The 14,390-nt window shown below is 33.3% G+C and overlaps 1 protein-coding gene and 1 long non-coding RNA gene across 2 annotated transcripts in view; one reads left to right on the forward strand and one right to left on the reverse strand.

Annotated features, from left to right (window-relative positions):
• The window catches only part of LOC145276825 (uncharacterized), a 173,387-nt gene that overhangs the window by 9,093 nt on the left and 149,904 nt on the right, over window positions 1-14,390 (forward strand). The gene's annotated exons all lie outside the window — the stretch shown is intronic.
• The window catches only part of LOC145276841 (uncharacterized), a 50,521-nt gene continuing 36,790 nt past the window's right edge, over window positions 660-14,390 (reverse strand). Inside the window, exons 2-3 of the long non-coding RNA XR_013868038.1 lie at window positions 6,561-6,687; window positions 660-832 (exon numbers count right to left, since the gene is read on the reverse strand). This is a non-coding gene — a long non-coding RNA (uncharacterized LOC145276841). The remainder of the gene's footprint in view (window positions 833-6,560; window positions 6,688-14,390) is intronic.

Raw genomic sequence — 14,390 nt, forward strand, 5'->3', positions numbered from 1 at the left:
GTGTCTCCCAGAAGCTGTTGAAACATTACAACAATGGCATTGCAGCCAGAAGAGATTACTTTGAAGGAGACTAGAGTTTCATCAACAAAAGTGCCAATACAAAAAAGTCTGGAAACTTATTTAAGGCATCCCGTAATATATATATATATATATATATATATATATATATATATATATATATATATATATATATATATGTGTGTGTGTGTGTGTGTGTGTGTGTGTGTGGTAGTTCATACAAGTTAAAAATATACATATATGAAAATTAATATATCCACAAAGAATAAGATTTTTAAAATATTATTTATTCATTATTTGCTGACAAATTATACAAAAAAAAACATAACATTATTTCGCTTATAGTAATTTAAATTTTGAAATATTATATATATATATATATATATATTTGTATATTTATGTTTATATATATATATGTGTCTATATATATATCTTTTTATATGTTTATATATATAGATAATTATGTTGCTCTAAATTAGATGTCGAGTACTTTTTAAGAGAACATTAGAAATATAAATGTATGTATGTATGTATGTATGTATGTATGTATGTGTGTGTGTTAGTTGTTTCATAGTAATTATTGCTTTCCTATCAGAATGATTACCAGAGCAAAGAAAGAAATGAACTCATAGGAAAATGAATCACATTAAAAATATATTTGAAATAATTTATTTTATTAATAAAATATCTTATGATTTTCGGATTGTGCTTTGGTCATATTTCGAAAATCCAGGATCGGTTTCTGTTTATTTTTTTATTTTTTTTATTTTTTCAAGCGTGATTTCGATACCAATGTGGGAATCTGCCAGGCCTCCTAAAAAAGAGAAAACAAAGAAAACATTATTCACATTAAATGGATAATTATATTTTTTGTCGCTTATATTCAAGTGATATGCTCTTTCTCTAAGTTGATTGTAATTAACGTAAATGTCATAGTACGCAGACTATATAGTGTATAATTTTATGATTTGATCCGCAAAAAAAAAAAAAAAAAAATTAAAAAAAATGCAATGATTTAAATCGTCAAAGATACATGTTTATATGTATACAGGGTGGCACGATAAATGTGTAGCCGTAAAGAAAACAACACCAGATTTATTTTAAAACTTTATTGAAAAAGAAAACAATTCAGGTAACTTAATTTTGTAATGAAGCTAACATCTATTCAATGTAACCGCCTTCAGCCTCAATAACCGTGTCAATACGGGTCCGGAGACGGGAGCATGTCTTTTCTACAAATGCTGGAAGAAGTTCTGACTCGGAGATAACTCGGCGGATGGCGGCGATCAGGCTAGCTTTTGGGAGGTCACGTTGGTGATGTTCTCAGCATATGACCAAACGACGTAGTCCAGCAAGTTCACATAGGGGAAGGAGAGGGGCCAATGAGATTAGGATACAAAGTCGTATCGGTGCCGTCCTGCTACCACACCCAGGATCTGCCAGCGACCACCTAATTGCACCAGGGGATCACGACACTCTTCAACACATCAAGGTACACTTTAGTGTTTGCTTTAAAGCCGACTGAAGATGTGAGGTGGCATGATGTGGCTCTCACTTGAAACTACACCAAAACCATAACCGTAGCAGGAAACTTTGTTTCCATCTCCCTGGGCACGTTCCTGTTAATCGTGGCAATCCGGCGATGCATTTTGAGGGTGCTGGTAATGGTCCTGTTGTCGTATTTTGGATCGGTAGAGAGCATGAGTTGTACAATGACGCATTTCCGATCTCGCTCGTTGAAAATTGTGTCATTTTCAAACATGATAGAAGGCTCCCATCGTCTTTGGGATTCGTACACAATTGGCCAACTAATAGATGGTCTGCAACAAAAAAGAAAACCAGTTTTCATCAAACGGAAATGTGTTAGGTTATTTATCTATCGAACCCCCCCCGGAAACTATTAAAATGGTCGATTATTATGATGAAATTATAATAGACGATTATTGGTAAACGTATATTGTTAGATAGAAATATTTTAAGGACGTGAAAAGTCATGTTAAATTGACATATTTACATTTAATAGTTGCCAAGAATGTTAACTTGATGTTAATTTGACAGCCAGAATTTAAGTTAAGTATTATATTATATAAACAAATATACGTGACAAAAACCCATCAAGAACTTTTTAGGCTACGTGTAGTGATGACGTAATAAAAATATAGATTTTGAGATGAAAAGGTAGTTATGTAGGAGATCAATTCGAAACGCAACAGATAGAGTTTTATGACCGGACGCCCATGGAAGCCAGAAGAGGGGCGACTTAGAAAAATGTAATCTTATGCAAAGCGTGCCAACATTGAATAAGAACTCAGCAGGAATAAATGGCTATATCAAAATATAATTCCCATCTGAACTTTCGGAGAGAAGCACCTTTAATTTCAGGAGGCATTGAAGGGACGTATGAAGGAAGATTCCAGCCGAAAACGAGATCTATGAACAGTTAATGTATATATAAACACATCAACACACAATAGAAAATAAACTAGACAAATAACATGTCAGAACGTTTAACATTCATAAGTTAAAAGTGACTCATTATAGAAATACACGTCTGGTTATATATACACACGTGTATATATATATATATATATATATATATATATATATATATATATATATATATATATATATATATATATATATATATGCACGGTTATTATACAACTACGCTGTTTATATACACCCCAGTATACTACATATAACAGTTTTATGCCGTTTCAAAACCCCTTTATATTTTATATACTGTTTTGATACCCCGCTATCCAACAAATGGAATCACGTTTCCTTTTGTAGGGCGACAATTTTATCGTACAATATATTATTATCGACAATTTTATTGTACAATATATTATTAAATGGTGCATAACAACATGTCTGACGAGAGCCTAACATTATTTACTATTTACCATTAACTGGCCCCCCCTTATGTTGGGCTTGAAACCGACGGTACCAATGTTTTTCTGACCTTCTGTACATTTAAATAAATAAATATTAAGCTCTTATATCGAAAAAGTTTTTTTTTTTTTTACATGGAGATCACCACTTATCAAGGACCGGAGGCCACTCAGGGATCAGGGTTATTGCGTGTACAGTAATCAATGAGATAGTATTGTAGTAATCATTAGTATTGGAGATTTGATAGAGTGTCTTACTTAAGGGGACGGTTTGTCAGGAGTTTGTTTATGTTGGACTTGAAGACATCCAAGTTGTAATTAGGTGGGAAACAGACAAACGGAAGAGAGTTCCACAGTCGTGCACTTCTGAGAAAGAAGCTCTGCTCATGGAATCTACGTTTGGATTAAGGCACAAATAGAGAGTGGGGAAAATTATTGACAGTAGTTTCAGCCGGACGGGTGTTTCTCGTGAAAGATTGGCGAGGGGGGACGAGAGATTGGAGCTCAGACGAGCACTTGCCATGGAAATAACGATAAAACAAAGACAGGCTCGCAACGTCTCTTCTGTGGGAGAGAGGCTGTAGGGAAGAGAAAAGGGCATCCCCCACTAAAGTTACGAAGTCTATTTTGTACTCTGTCAAGGCAGGATAGGCTGTTTTTAGCAGTTCCTGCCCAGATGTGGCAGCAATACTCCATCCTTGGACGTACTTGGCTTTTATACAGATAGAGAATTGCATCAGTAGTGAGATATCTTCTGGAGCGGTAGAAGGATCCCACCATTTTCCCATCGTCCTTGGCAACAGACCTGATGTACGTGTTTCATTTTAGATCAGGAGTAAAGATCAAACCCAGAAGTTTGTCAAAACATGGAGCCTCTCCTAGACGAGAGCCATCCATTTCAATTGATGCCAGATGGGGACCAGAGCGTTGATGATGTAAAGATAGAAGCTGGTTTTAGATGCATTAAAAGTGACCAGCCACCTCTTCCCCCACTGTGCCACGCGCTCAAGATCAGAGGAGAGAGAATTAGAGAGAACTTTGTCATTTACGGCCTTTGATGTGTTGCCATAGATGGTCGTGTCATCAGCATAGATGTCAACGAATTATTTAAGTATGTGTTTTGAGAGATCATTGATGTAGATCTTTGTAATCGAGCACTTTGTTGGAATTCTTTCCCAAAAGACAGTAAACAATATATATATATATATATATATATATATATATATATATATATATATATATATATATATACGTGTGTATGTGTGTGTGTGTGAGTGTAAAAGGGGGAAGAGAGTACAAAATATGTAATAATGCTCCGTTTTCTTATCTCCTCGTCACACTAACTTCATAATTTTAACTGCAAGCAAAAATGAAAATCTGATTTTCGTTCCTTTACCAAAAGATCAACTGCTGTCTAACTGATATGAATTCATTGTCAATATGTGTATACGTGCAGACGCCCTCGCGTTCATGCAATAGTTGTGTAGGCGATTTAACAATTCGTTTTAGTATAGCTAGAAATAGAGTTTTCCAAGAGGTATAGAAACTGATATACTGTTATATTAACGCTACCGAAAAAAAAAGCAGTACATATTAAACAGAGATATTCCATGTTAAACCATAGCTTGTCCCAACAAAAATATGTTGCATAAATAAACATAAATATTATGATGAACTCTCCCCTCGATTTCGACACATGAGCTTCCGCCACAAAAACTAAGTTGCAGATGATTTGTTTATAGTGGTGAAGGCTTTCTGTAGAAACCATTTGCGTGAATCGTTTTCAGAAGAATGGCGAAGAGTAAAATGACGTAGGACATGTGCACAGGGCAAAACCTAAGTTTAGAGTAAAAGTTCTGAACATATTGAATAAATAAGATAAACGCATAAATATAAAAACGCTAATATATACAAAGACATAAGCATTCAAATGTAGCAGACAATTTGAGGCGAACTCTTCAGAAAAAGAACACAAAAAATTTTTCGAAAAAAATTTTTCTTCTGAAATAACTAAATTTCATCATTTCCGACTCTATGCAACAGTAAGTGAAAGCTATATTAAAAATTAAAAAATAAATGTTTTCTTTGTAGAAAAATATGGCATCTATTATCTCCCTTTATTGATATTTGTTCATATATTTGTTTATAGAGACAGTCTTATTAAATGCCCAGATGATTTATTTTACTAGCAATTCTTCAAGCTCGGCACATCTATTCACTTTGATAGTATTATGATTTCTGGTCGACTCGGGTTAGATTTTCTTATATAAAATAGTATAAGAAACTATTGTTGCTTTGTTTCTCGGACAACGCGGTCTTTCAATGTGGATGTTCTATTCTGGATATAAATACGTTTGGGATGACTTATGCATACCACTTACCAAATAATAGTACTCACTATTATTGAAACCACTCTCAGAGCACTTCTTTATTCAACGTAAACGGGGTCCCCCCCCCCACAACATCATAATTTGAAGAGAAATAGTGTCGTTTATGGAAGAATTCAAAGAATGACTCATCATTTTTTGCCAAATAATCGCCTAATGTTAAATAGCAGCCGACTCATTGAAAGAAATGACGATGATAGTGAAGAAACATTTATAACAGTCTGGGATGATTCTTGGGGGCTTCATATTAATACAGACTGGAAGATATTTATACAAGAGTTCTTATTATAGATGAATATGCAAAACACATGTACCTTTTTGGTTGCAAAGACGACACGAGACAACACTTACAAAATATGGAGGAAGTCTTTATTCCTCAACCAGCCGATTGGTGATGTCAGGAATTCAAGCCTTTTCGACTAAATGGTCTACTCTTCTCCCTTCGCCTCTAAGGGGACCCCCTCTCCAACTGACTCTATCACTGTGTGTGATTTGCTCCGATTATCTTATCATCATCAACTCTGACTAACTTCGAACCCTCGATTCCTATATTGAGAAATCTCTTTTGTTTATGACGTCAGAAGTGTGGTTCCCAATGGCAAACAAAGAATCCTCAATTCTAATTGTTTCATATCTGACCTATTTTTAAACAATATTTTTAACTCGCATTGTCCATTCCTTTAACTCAAATATTCAATACCCAGTTAATCTAAAAGAATGGACAATCGCTTTTTCCACATAAATAATATTTAGCTATTTCTAAAAGAATTAACATTCCTAGGATTTCAATTATCCACTTGCCTGCAGGGTTCGATTCTAGTCTTTTCCTAATATCATTTTCACTGATCTAGTCTGCCTTCTTACTCACGTGAGAAGGGGGCAGCCCTTTTATGTGACAATAATATTGCTTCCTTTCAAAATGACTACATAAATGCATTGAAACTGTAGAAAAACACCCTAGCCAATCTCCCTCTTAAAACAAGGACCAGTTAACCTCCAAAAACTAAATATTTTTCCAACTTTTAAATATCACATATCCGAAGGAACGCCGATTATGAAAATATAAACATTTTGTATCTTTGGTTTTGCGTGAGACTTTTAGCTGGAAATATAAAAACACGAGCATACAAACATATAAAAACACGACCATACAAACATATAAAAACACGACCATACAAACACACAGACTCTTCTATAATAGATTATTTTAGGAAATAAGAGAAGTCATCGAGTTGCTTATTTTGGGGATACAAATTCTTACCTAAATAATTTCACACAGCACTTGAATCCGTGACGACAGCCCATCATTCTCCCAATATGCAGAAAACCTAGGCCGCATTTAGTAGCACAGTGGGTTTTAAACCTATATAGGCGTCCGCAAACTGGCCCTGCAATGGGAAAAATAACATTATTTCTGATTGCCATGTTCAATAGATTTGAGAAATAATGGCTTCTATAGTTTTATACAACGGCTTAATAATTGATGTGCGTTATTTCATGCACTTGTATTAAACTATTTAGACAACTATTTGCGTCTTGCATTTAAGTTTGACAACGTCTCGTCTGATGATGTAATCTCTGATTTCCCTCAAATTAGAAATCTTTATTCGGGAATCAATATGGAATTTTAATCTAAGCAAACTATATAATCCATGAGAGTAAATTGTTCTCGTTAATTTAGTTATGGTTACGTTGCTCCATGCATATATAGGGTTATACAGCAACCAGTTCAAATTTTTAAAAATAATTTCACAATATATATATATATATATATATATATATATATATATATATATATATATATATATATATATAATTATTTACTATAATAATTATTAAATACGTACAGACACTAGTGTTTCATTTTTTTCAGGAATCATCAGGGCATCAACCCGGCAACAGAAGTCATGTCCAGCTATATTAGCAAGGACCCAATCCATTCGGCTACCGCCAACCGCGAGAAATACAGTTGAGATTTAAACATTTATTCTGTATAAATGCTTTTAACGTCTGTCAGAGTGATCTAATCATTATATTACGATCTGCGCATATGAGCTAAGTTTACCAACTTATTTCCACTGACATATATATATATATACTTAAATATATATATATATATATATATATATATATATATATATATATATATATATGCAAACCCCATTTATGTCACTCTTATTTTCAATCACTCAGAATTACTCCAAAAATAAAAGCACATCTCCAAATCAATCAGCAATAGAATTAGTAATAACTTTTCTAACGCAAACATTTTTAACTTCCACTAAAAATTCTATAACAAAGCCTTAAGGATAGTGGATATAAAAAAAACCAACTAGAATATATTCATTCTAAATCTTGTACTAAAATGTCTAAAAATAGTAGAAAAATTATATGGTTTATTCCCCCTTTCAATTTAATGTTCACAACCAATTTAGGAAGAGATTTTCTGAACCTCATCAAGTTACATTTCCTTACTTGGTACTATTTTACATAAAATCTTCAATAAAACATGCAGTAAAATTGAGCTATAGCTATTCTGATAACATAGAGAAAATAATTAAAACCCAATAGAAAAAATTGAATAATATAAAAGAATTGAACACAAAGAAATTAACTAAATCATGTATTTGTATGAATAAATCTGAATGCCCACTTAAAGAAAATTGTTTAGTAACTCTCGTAGTACATAAAGGCACAATATCCACCAAAAGAAAACCCAAATATTAATATATATTACATTGGCATGGCTGACAATACTTCTATGGAGGTCAGGTGCGAACGAACACCCCATAATTGAATTATACCATATTTCTTCAAACTGAAACATAATTATCAAAGTATACTTACGCAGATAGATATGAAAAGTCTTTATTAAAGTTTGTGCCTATTTCCATTCTATGGAGGCCAGGCGCGAACGCAGACCCTACAATTTTATTATACCATCCCTATTTAAGTTAAAACATACTTCTCAAAGTATTCTTCTGTACATCTATATCAAAAACACTTGTAAACGTTTTTTTTTAAATATTTTATTTCCATACTTTGTGGACCAGGCGCGTACGACTACCCCACAATTTTAATGAATCATCATTATGCCAGATCAAACATACCCATTCCTGTGTCTCGATACATCTTCTCTCATTATATTTGATCAGTTTTCTATAATAGTCAACCATATAGGAGCCTATTCGATTTTTTTTACCTAAAATTGAATAATATATATATATATATATATATATATATATGATTGATATGTAGTTTGCTTGAAGCATTGTGTGGGATAGGTGTGTAAAAGAGATTTAGAAGGCTGTCACAATTCGAGGAATGAATTATGGTCGCTGTTGGTAAGAGGAGACGAGAACAAGTGGCGATATATATATATTTATTCAGTTGTATGGTAAAATGTCTTACTTGTAAGTCTATGCGACGTATTCCATTATTAATTTCGGAAAATTTCCCTTTTCATTTGGGTTGCGTAACAGGTCGATTCAAAGCATACCGGAAGTTGTGTAGCTATGTGAGGCCTCGGGGCAAATGTGAGTAGGGAATTTATGCATGGTATGATTAGGTAATTAACATGTTTATAAATTTGCTATTTTTATTTTTATTTATTTGTCTTTATTTTTATTTTATTTATTTATCTTTTTGGTTTATAACTTGTTTTAGCGTGAGCTTTTTTGTTGTTCTCTGTTATGTTGTCTTTATCATTATTACTATTATTTATTTATTTATTTATTTTTCTGCTGATGTGTGTGTGTCTCTGCTTTTCTGGGTCGCTTGAGTCGCTACTGGGCTGCGTTCGGTCGACTACTGTAGGGGCGGGATGTGAGAGAGGAGGAGAGGTCGGGGTCGGCAGCTGGGTGTTAAGGTTAGTGTTGCTGGGGGTAGGATGATAGGTGAGGGGAAGGGAAGGTGAATAGTGGTGACATTCCTTGGGAGTTGTTAATTTATTTATTTTCATGAGTGGTAGTAGATTATTATATTTATTTATTTATTTATTTTTTATTTTAATTGGTTTGTATTACTTCAGCTAACTTTTAATTGTAGTTGGTTTGTATTAACTTTTGATTTTAGTTGGTTTGTATTACCTCAGTAACTTTTAATTTTAATTAAATTTTTTTATCAAAAATTTAAATTTCAAATTACAAAAAATATTCTAAACAAAAAACAACGAATCACAAGCTGATTAAAGAAAAATGAATGAAACAAATAAACAAAATGAGGGAAATTTTATTGAAAAAGATTGAATGAAGGAAAATGAAGAAAATAAAAATGGAGAAAATAAAACATAAATGAATAAAAAATGAATAAAATGAATGAATGCAAATGGCCAAAAGAAATATATAGGAAAATAGAACAAGGAAAGTGAATAAAAAATTGAATGTAGAAAAACAAATGAAAGAAAAAATGCACGGAGAAAAATAAATCCAAACAAATAGATAGAAATGGACGAAGAAAAAAAGAATAAAAAAAAACTGAATAAAGAAAAATTAATGAAGAAACTAAAAAAATGAACAAAATGAACAAAAATGTAAGAAAAATTAATATAGCGATTGATAAAAACAAATTAATGAAAACAAACGAATGAAAATGGAAGAATAATAAATGAATGAAAATACATTAGTACAGATGAATAAATCAAAAGTGAATTACAAAACTGATAAAAATATAATGAAAGAAACACATGAAGGAAAAATTAATGAAAAATAGATTGAAACAAAATTAAAGATCAAAACATACAATGGAAAAAATGAAGAAAAATTAAAGAAAGTGGAAGAGAAGTGAATGGAAATGAATGAAAACAATTGAATGAAGACAAATAAATGAAAGAAAAATGTAGGAAAATCCATTAAAAAAATGAGTGAAAACTAATAAAGGTAAAAAGTCAATGAAAAATCTGAGTGAAAATGAAGAAGAGTGAATGAGAAAAATGAATAAAGAAAAATGAAAGAAAACAAATAAAAGCGAATGAATAGGAAAAAATAATGAAAAATGAATCAAAACAATTGAATGAGGAAAAATTAATGAAGAAAGTAGGAAAATGGGTGAAAAAGATTAAATAAATAGAAATGAATGAAAGAAACACGAATGGAAAATGAATGAAAACAAATCAACTAAATGAAATAAAGATGAATGAAAACGAATAAAGGGATAATGTATGTAAAATTTGAATGGAGAAAAATGAATGAAAATATGAATGAAAATAATGAATTTTAATGATAAAAACGATTGAAAATTTGAGTGAAATCTCGATAAAAAATTGACTGAATAAATTATAAGCATGTATCTTATGTAATTTCTGAGACTGTATATTGTGTAATTATTAATCGTTGCACATAAACCCATGCATGCAGACTTACATTTACTACATGTAATATTATTATATTAGTATTATTAGTCCCAGGTAACGCCGAGTAAATTGATTTTCTACGTAGACCCCACAATATTATAAACATGAATAAACTCAAGGTAAAATGTATTTATTTTTCATAAATGTCAAGCGCGTACGCCGACCCCAAATCCTAAGCATGAATAAATTAAAAGTGAATCGTATATCTACATCAATTTTAGTGAATTCATCATTTTTATGTTTCCTTGGCATTTTGCCGTGTCCCTACAGTTGAAAGCACTTTTCCCAACCTCAAACTCGATCCCTCGGTTGAATGCCGTTGTAGTCCGAGGGGTTGAGGATCTAAGTCCTTTGCAAATACTGAGCTGCGCTTAGAGCTGCACTGCACCGGGTTCCGTGTCTCACAGCATAGGAAGAAGCTTTGAGTAGTGGGTACCGCTTCGGATTCCCTTGGGCAGCGACCGGGAATGTCGGGGGAGGAACTCCGCTCTCAGTGGAATTGTGTGTCGAGGAGGCGTGTGGTCTAAAAGTCTATCAAAGGCAAAATAAGTTGCTCTTCTGTAATTATACATAAAAATTTAGTACAAACCTGTTTGTATGCAGTCTGTACAGTTCCGTGCAGATAAAAAGAATGAAGAAGAAAATGGCCGCCTTTTCTCTTTATATGCTTGCGATAATGTCACCTAATATGCAAATGAGATGCTTTCGGATAGATATAACGGCCTAACGTTCACATGAAACATGAGTTGGAACAATTACATTGAGAGTATTGCCAGGACCGCTGCAAAGAAGGTAGGTCTCTCTAACGTGCTGGGAAGCTAATAACGCCCGAAAGTATCCTATACCTCTATAAGGCCACCATTCGCCCATGTATGGAGTATTGTTGTCATATTTGGGCTGGTGCATCTGTCACTAGTCTCTCGCTCCTAGACAAGGTTCAAAAGAGAGTCGCCAATCTGATAGGTCCTGAACTGTCATCTAAACTTCTGTCCCAGCGACGAAATGTTGCATCTCTTTGCCTGTTCTACAAGTACTTTAACGGCGAATGCTCTGACGAACTGCAAGCACTTGTGCCCTCTCGACGTAAATACCCCCGACAAACCCGACAAGCAGGTAAATCCCACCCCTTCACGGTAGAGATCCGTAGATGTAAGAGAGCCTTCTACTCCAGTAATTTCTTCCCCAGAACAGCTAGACTTTGGAATTCCCTTCCGGGTCCCTGCTTCCCCAACTGTACTGACATGCAGAAGTTCAAGTGTAACTTGAACCGACATCTTGCTGCCCAACTCCCTACACAGTACCCCTGATGCTTATGCCCCTGATAGTAGCCCCCTACAACAAAGTGGCAATGTGCCTTGTTTGGGGTGAAAATATTATAAATAAATAAAAATAAATGAATAAAAAGCATGATTTTCCAGAGAGTGGATTGATTTTGGATTTGGATGTCAGAGTAGCAATTGTTCTCAGCAGTGCGCCGTGTTCTAGTGTTGAGTTTGTGGTTCAATAATTAAAGATTAGAATTAAGCTTTCAGATTTAAAAATTTCAAAGGTTAAAGTGAAGAAAATGTGTTTCAACAGTTGGAAACAAGTGAAACCAGAAGAATGGTACAACAATTACCCAGCCAGTATGTAGAGAAACCGAGATAAAATAGAAATATCAATAATATGAATATCCGTACATATTCATACATACACAAACGCATACAATACACATTTTCTACGTTCATTTATTCACACGATGTGTTTATATTTTCATTTCGTACACATTCTGTATATAGATATATATTTATATATATGTATATATTTGTTTATATTTATATACATATAAACATAGAAAATATACCAGAAAATTAATACAAATAACATTTTTAATTGTAAGGAAGGCAATTGGTGAAGTTATAATAAACTAAGAACCATCATGTTAAAAGATGAAATATAATAAATAATAAAATAAAATAATGATAAAAAATAGTATATTCCAGAAATATTCTGATATAATTAAGTATTGAAAGCTAAATTTTATAACCGAATAACTAATATTATATAAAAAAAATATGATACAATATACAAATAAACACAAAATCAGATAAACAAAACCAAGATAAAAACAAACAACAAAAATATCAACATTGAATTAGAGCTATAGTTATAAACGAGACACGATGGAAATGTTGCGAATATAGAGTAAGTAAAAACCTACATCCTCACTATTTCATAATAGCAGGACCCGTTAACCGGCGTTGCCCGGTTGAAACTTGCCCCACCTCCTCGCAAAAAAAGTAAACTATGGTTGTTGTTGTTGTTGGTGGTGGTGGTGGCCACTGCTGTCCCTGAATAATTGCGGGCACTGACGGCCATGACTGAAATTAAAAAAATCTGGCTTTCACTGGCGATTAGTGATGGTTTGGGGCGATAACATGCAGGTACTGTTTAACTTAAAAAAAAAAAAAGCAATGAAGGGAACGCGTAAATCGGTATTAATTAATAAAAGTACGAAAAATTGTCTAAGAACGGCGTTTGGAATAGACACCACCAACCTCCCATCTTAAAACAGCGTTCGGAAAACACCCCCCTCAACATCCTCATGTAAAGAACGGCTTTCGGAGTAGACCCCCCTTCTTTATTGAGGGGGATGTAGAAAAATCCCCCAATCTAACCGTAATAATCGGTGTCAGCATACCCACCGGCCAAATGCAAAAAAAAAAAAAAGAATTGTGAGGTGTCAGTGTCGGTAGAAGATAAGTAGATTTGATTATCGAAGTGCGTACAAACCTGGCAGCCAGTGAATTACAGTGTATAATATGGGTCTTTATATCTCTATAAGTACTTATCTCCACAAAATTTAAATGATATTTTCTTAATCAGCATAAACCAGAAGACCTATAAAAGTGATCATTCTAAAGAAAACTGTGGCGTTAGACTTAATGTTCAAATTTACCCCCCACCCCCGAAAAAACTTAACATGTGCCTAATGTCGAGAATCAGTCCGGAAAAGAAATTTAAGTAAAACACTACACCGAATGCAATTCCCTGTATAATGAGTAGGGCTATGACAACAGTATATTCTTATCATTGTTTTGACTCTCAGATATATACCCGACACAGTTAGACACAGTTAATTAACCGAGAACCATATCATTTTACATAAAAGCATATAAGATATCAACGGATACACACTCGAGAGTCAAAACAATAAAAAGAATATGCTGTTGTCTTAGTCCTAGTAATGAAATTTACCGTAAAAATGTAGCGTAGGTAATCGGTGTAAAAAAAATGGGTACTTCTTATTAAAACCAGACCCTAACTTTCAAACACGCATGCAGGTCTGTCAATTGAGGTATGAAGAAAAAATTGTCAGTATCAAAACAATTTGATGAAAGATATAAACATAGTAATTTGAAAAGATATGCGATAAAAAACTAAAAAAATGAATTGCTAAAGAAAAGTTAGGTATTTCTATATATTTTTATCATAATGGTGGTAAAAAATAAACATAGTTAAGCATAAAAATAGTTTGACAGTTTTAAAATGAATAAATATATACAGCGAGATACAAACCGAGCGAGCGAGAGAGAGAGAGAGAGAGAGAGAGAGAGAGAGAGAGAGAGAGAGAGAGAGGAAATAAAAATTTGTTGTTTTATCGAACGATAGAGAGATAGGTAGAGAGATAGATAGATAGATAGAGAGAGTGAGAGAGAGATAGATAGATAGATAGAGAGAGAGAGAGAGAGAGAGAGAGAG

This window comes from Euprymna scolopes, chromosome 1 (assembly GCF_053919585.1).
Source record: "Euprymna scolopes isolate OS-2025 chromosome 1, ASM5391958v1, whole genome shotgun sequence".
Classification (NCBI taxonomy): domain Eukaryota; kingdom Metazoa; phylum Mollusca; class Cephalopoda; order Sepiida; family Sepiolidae; genus Euprymna; species Euprymna scolopes.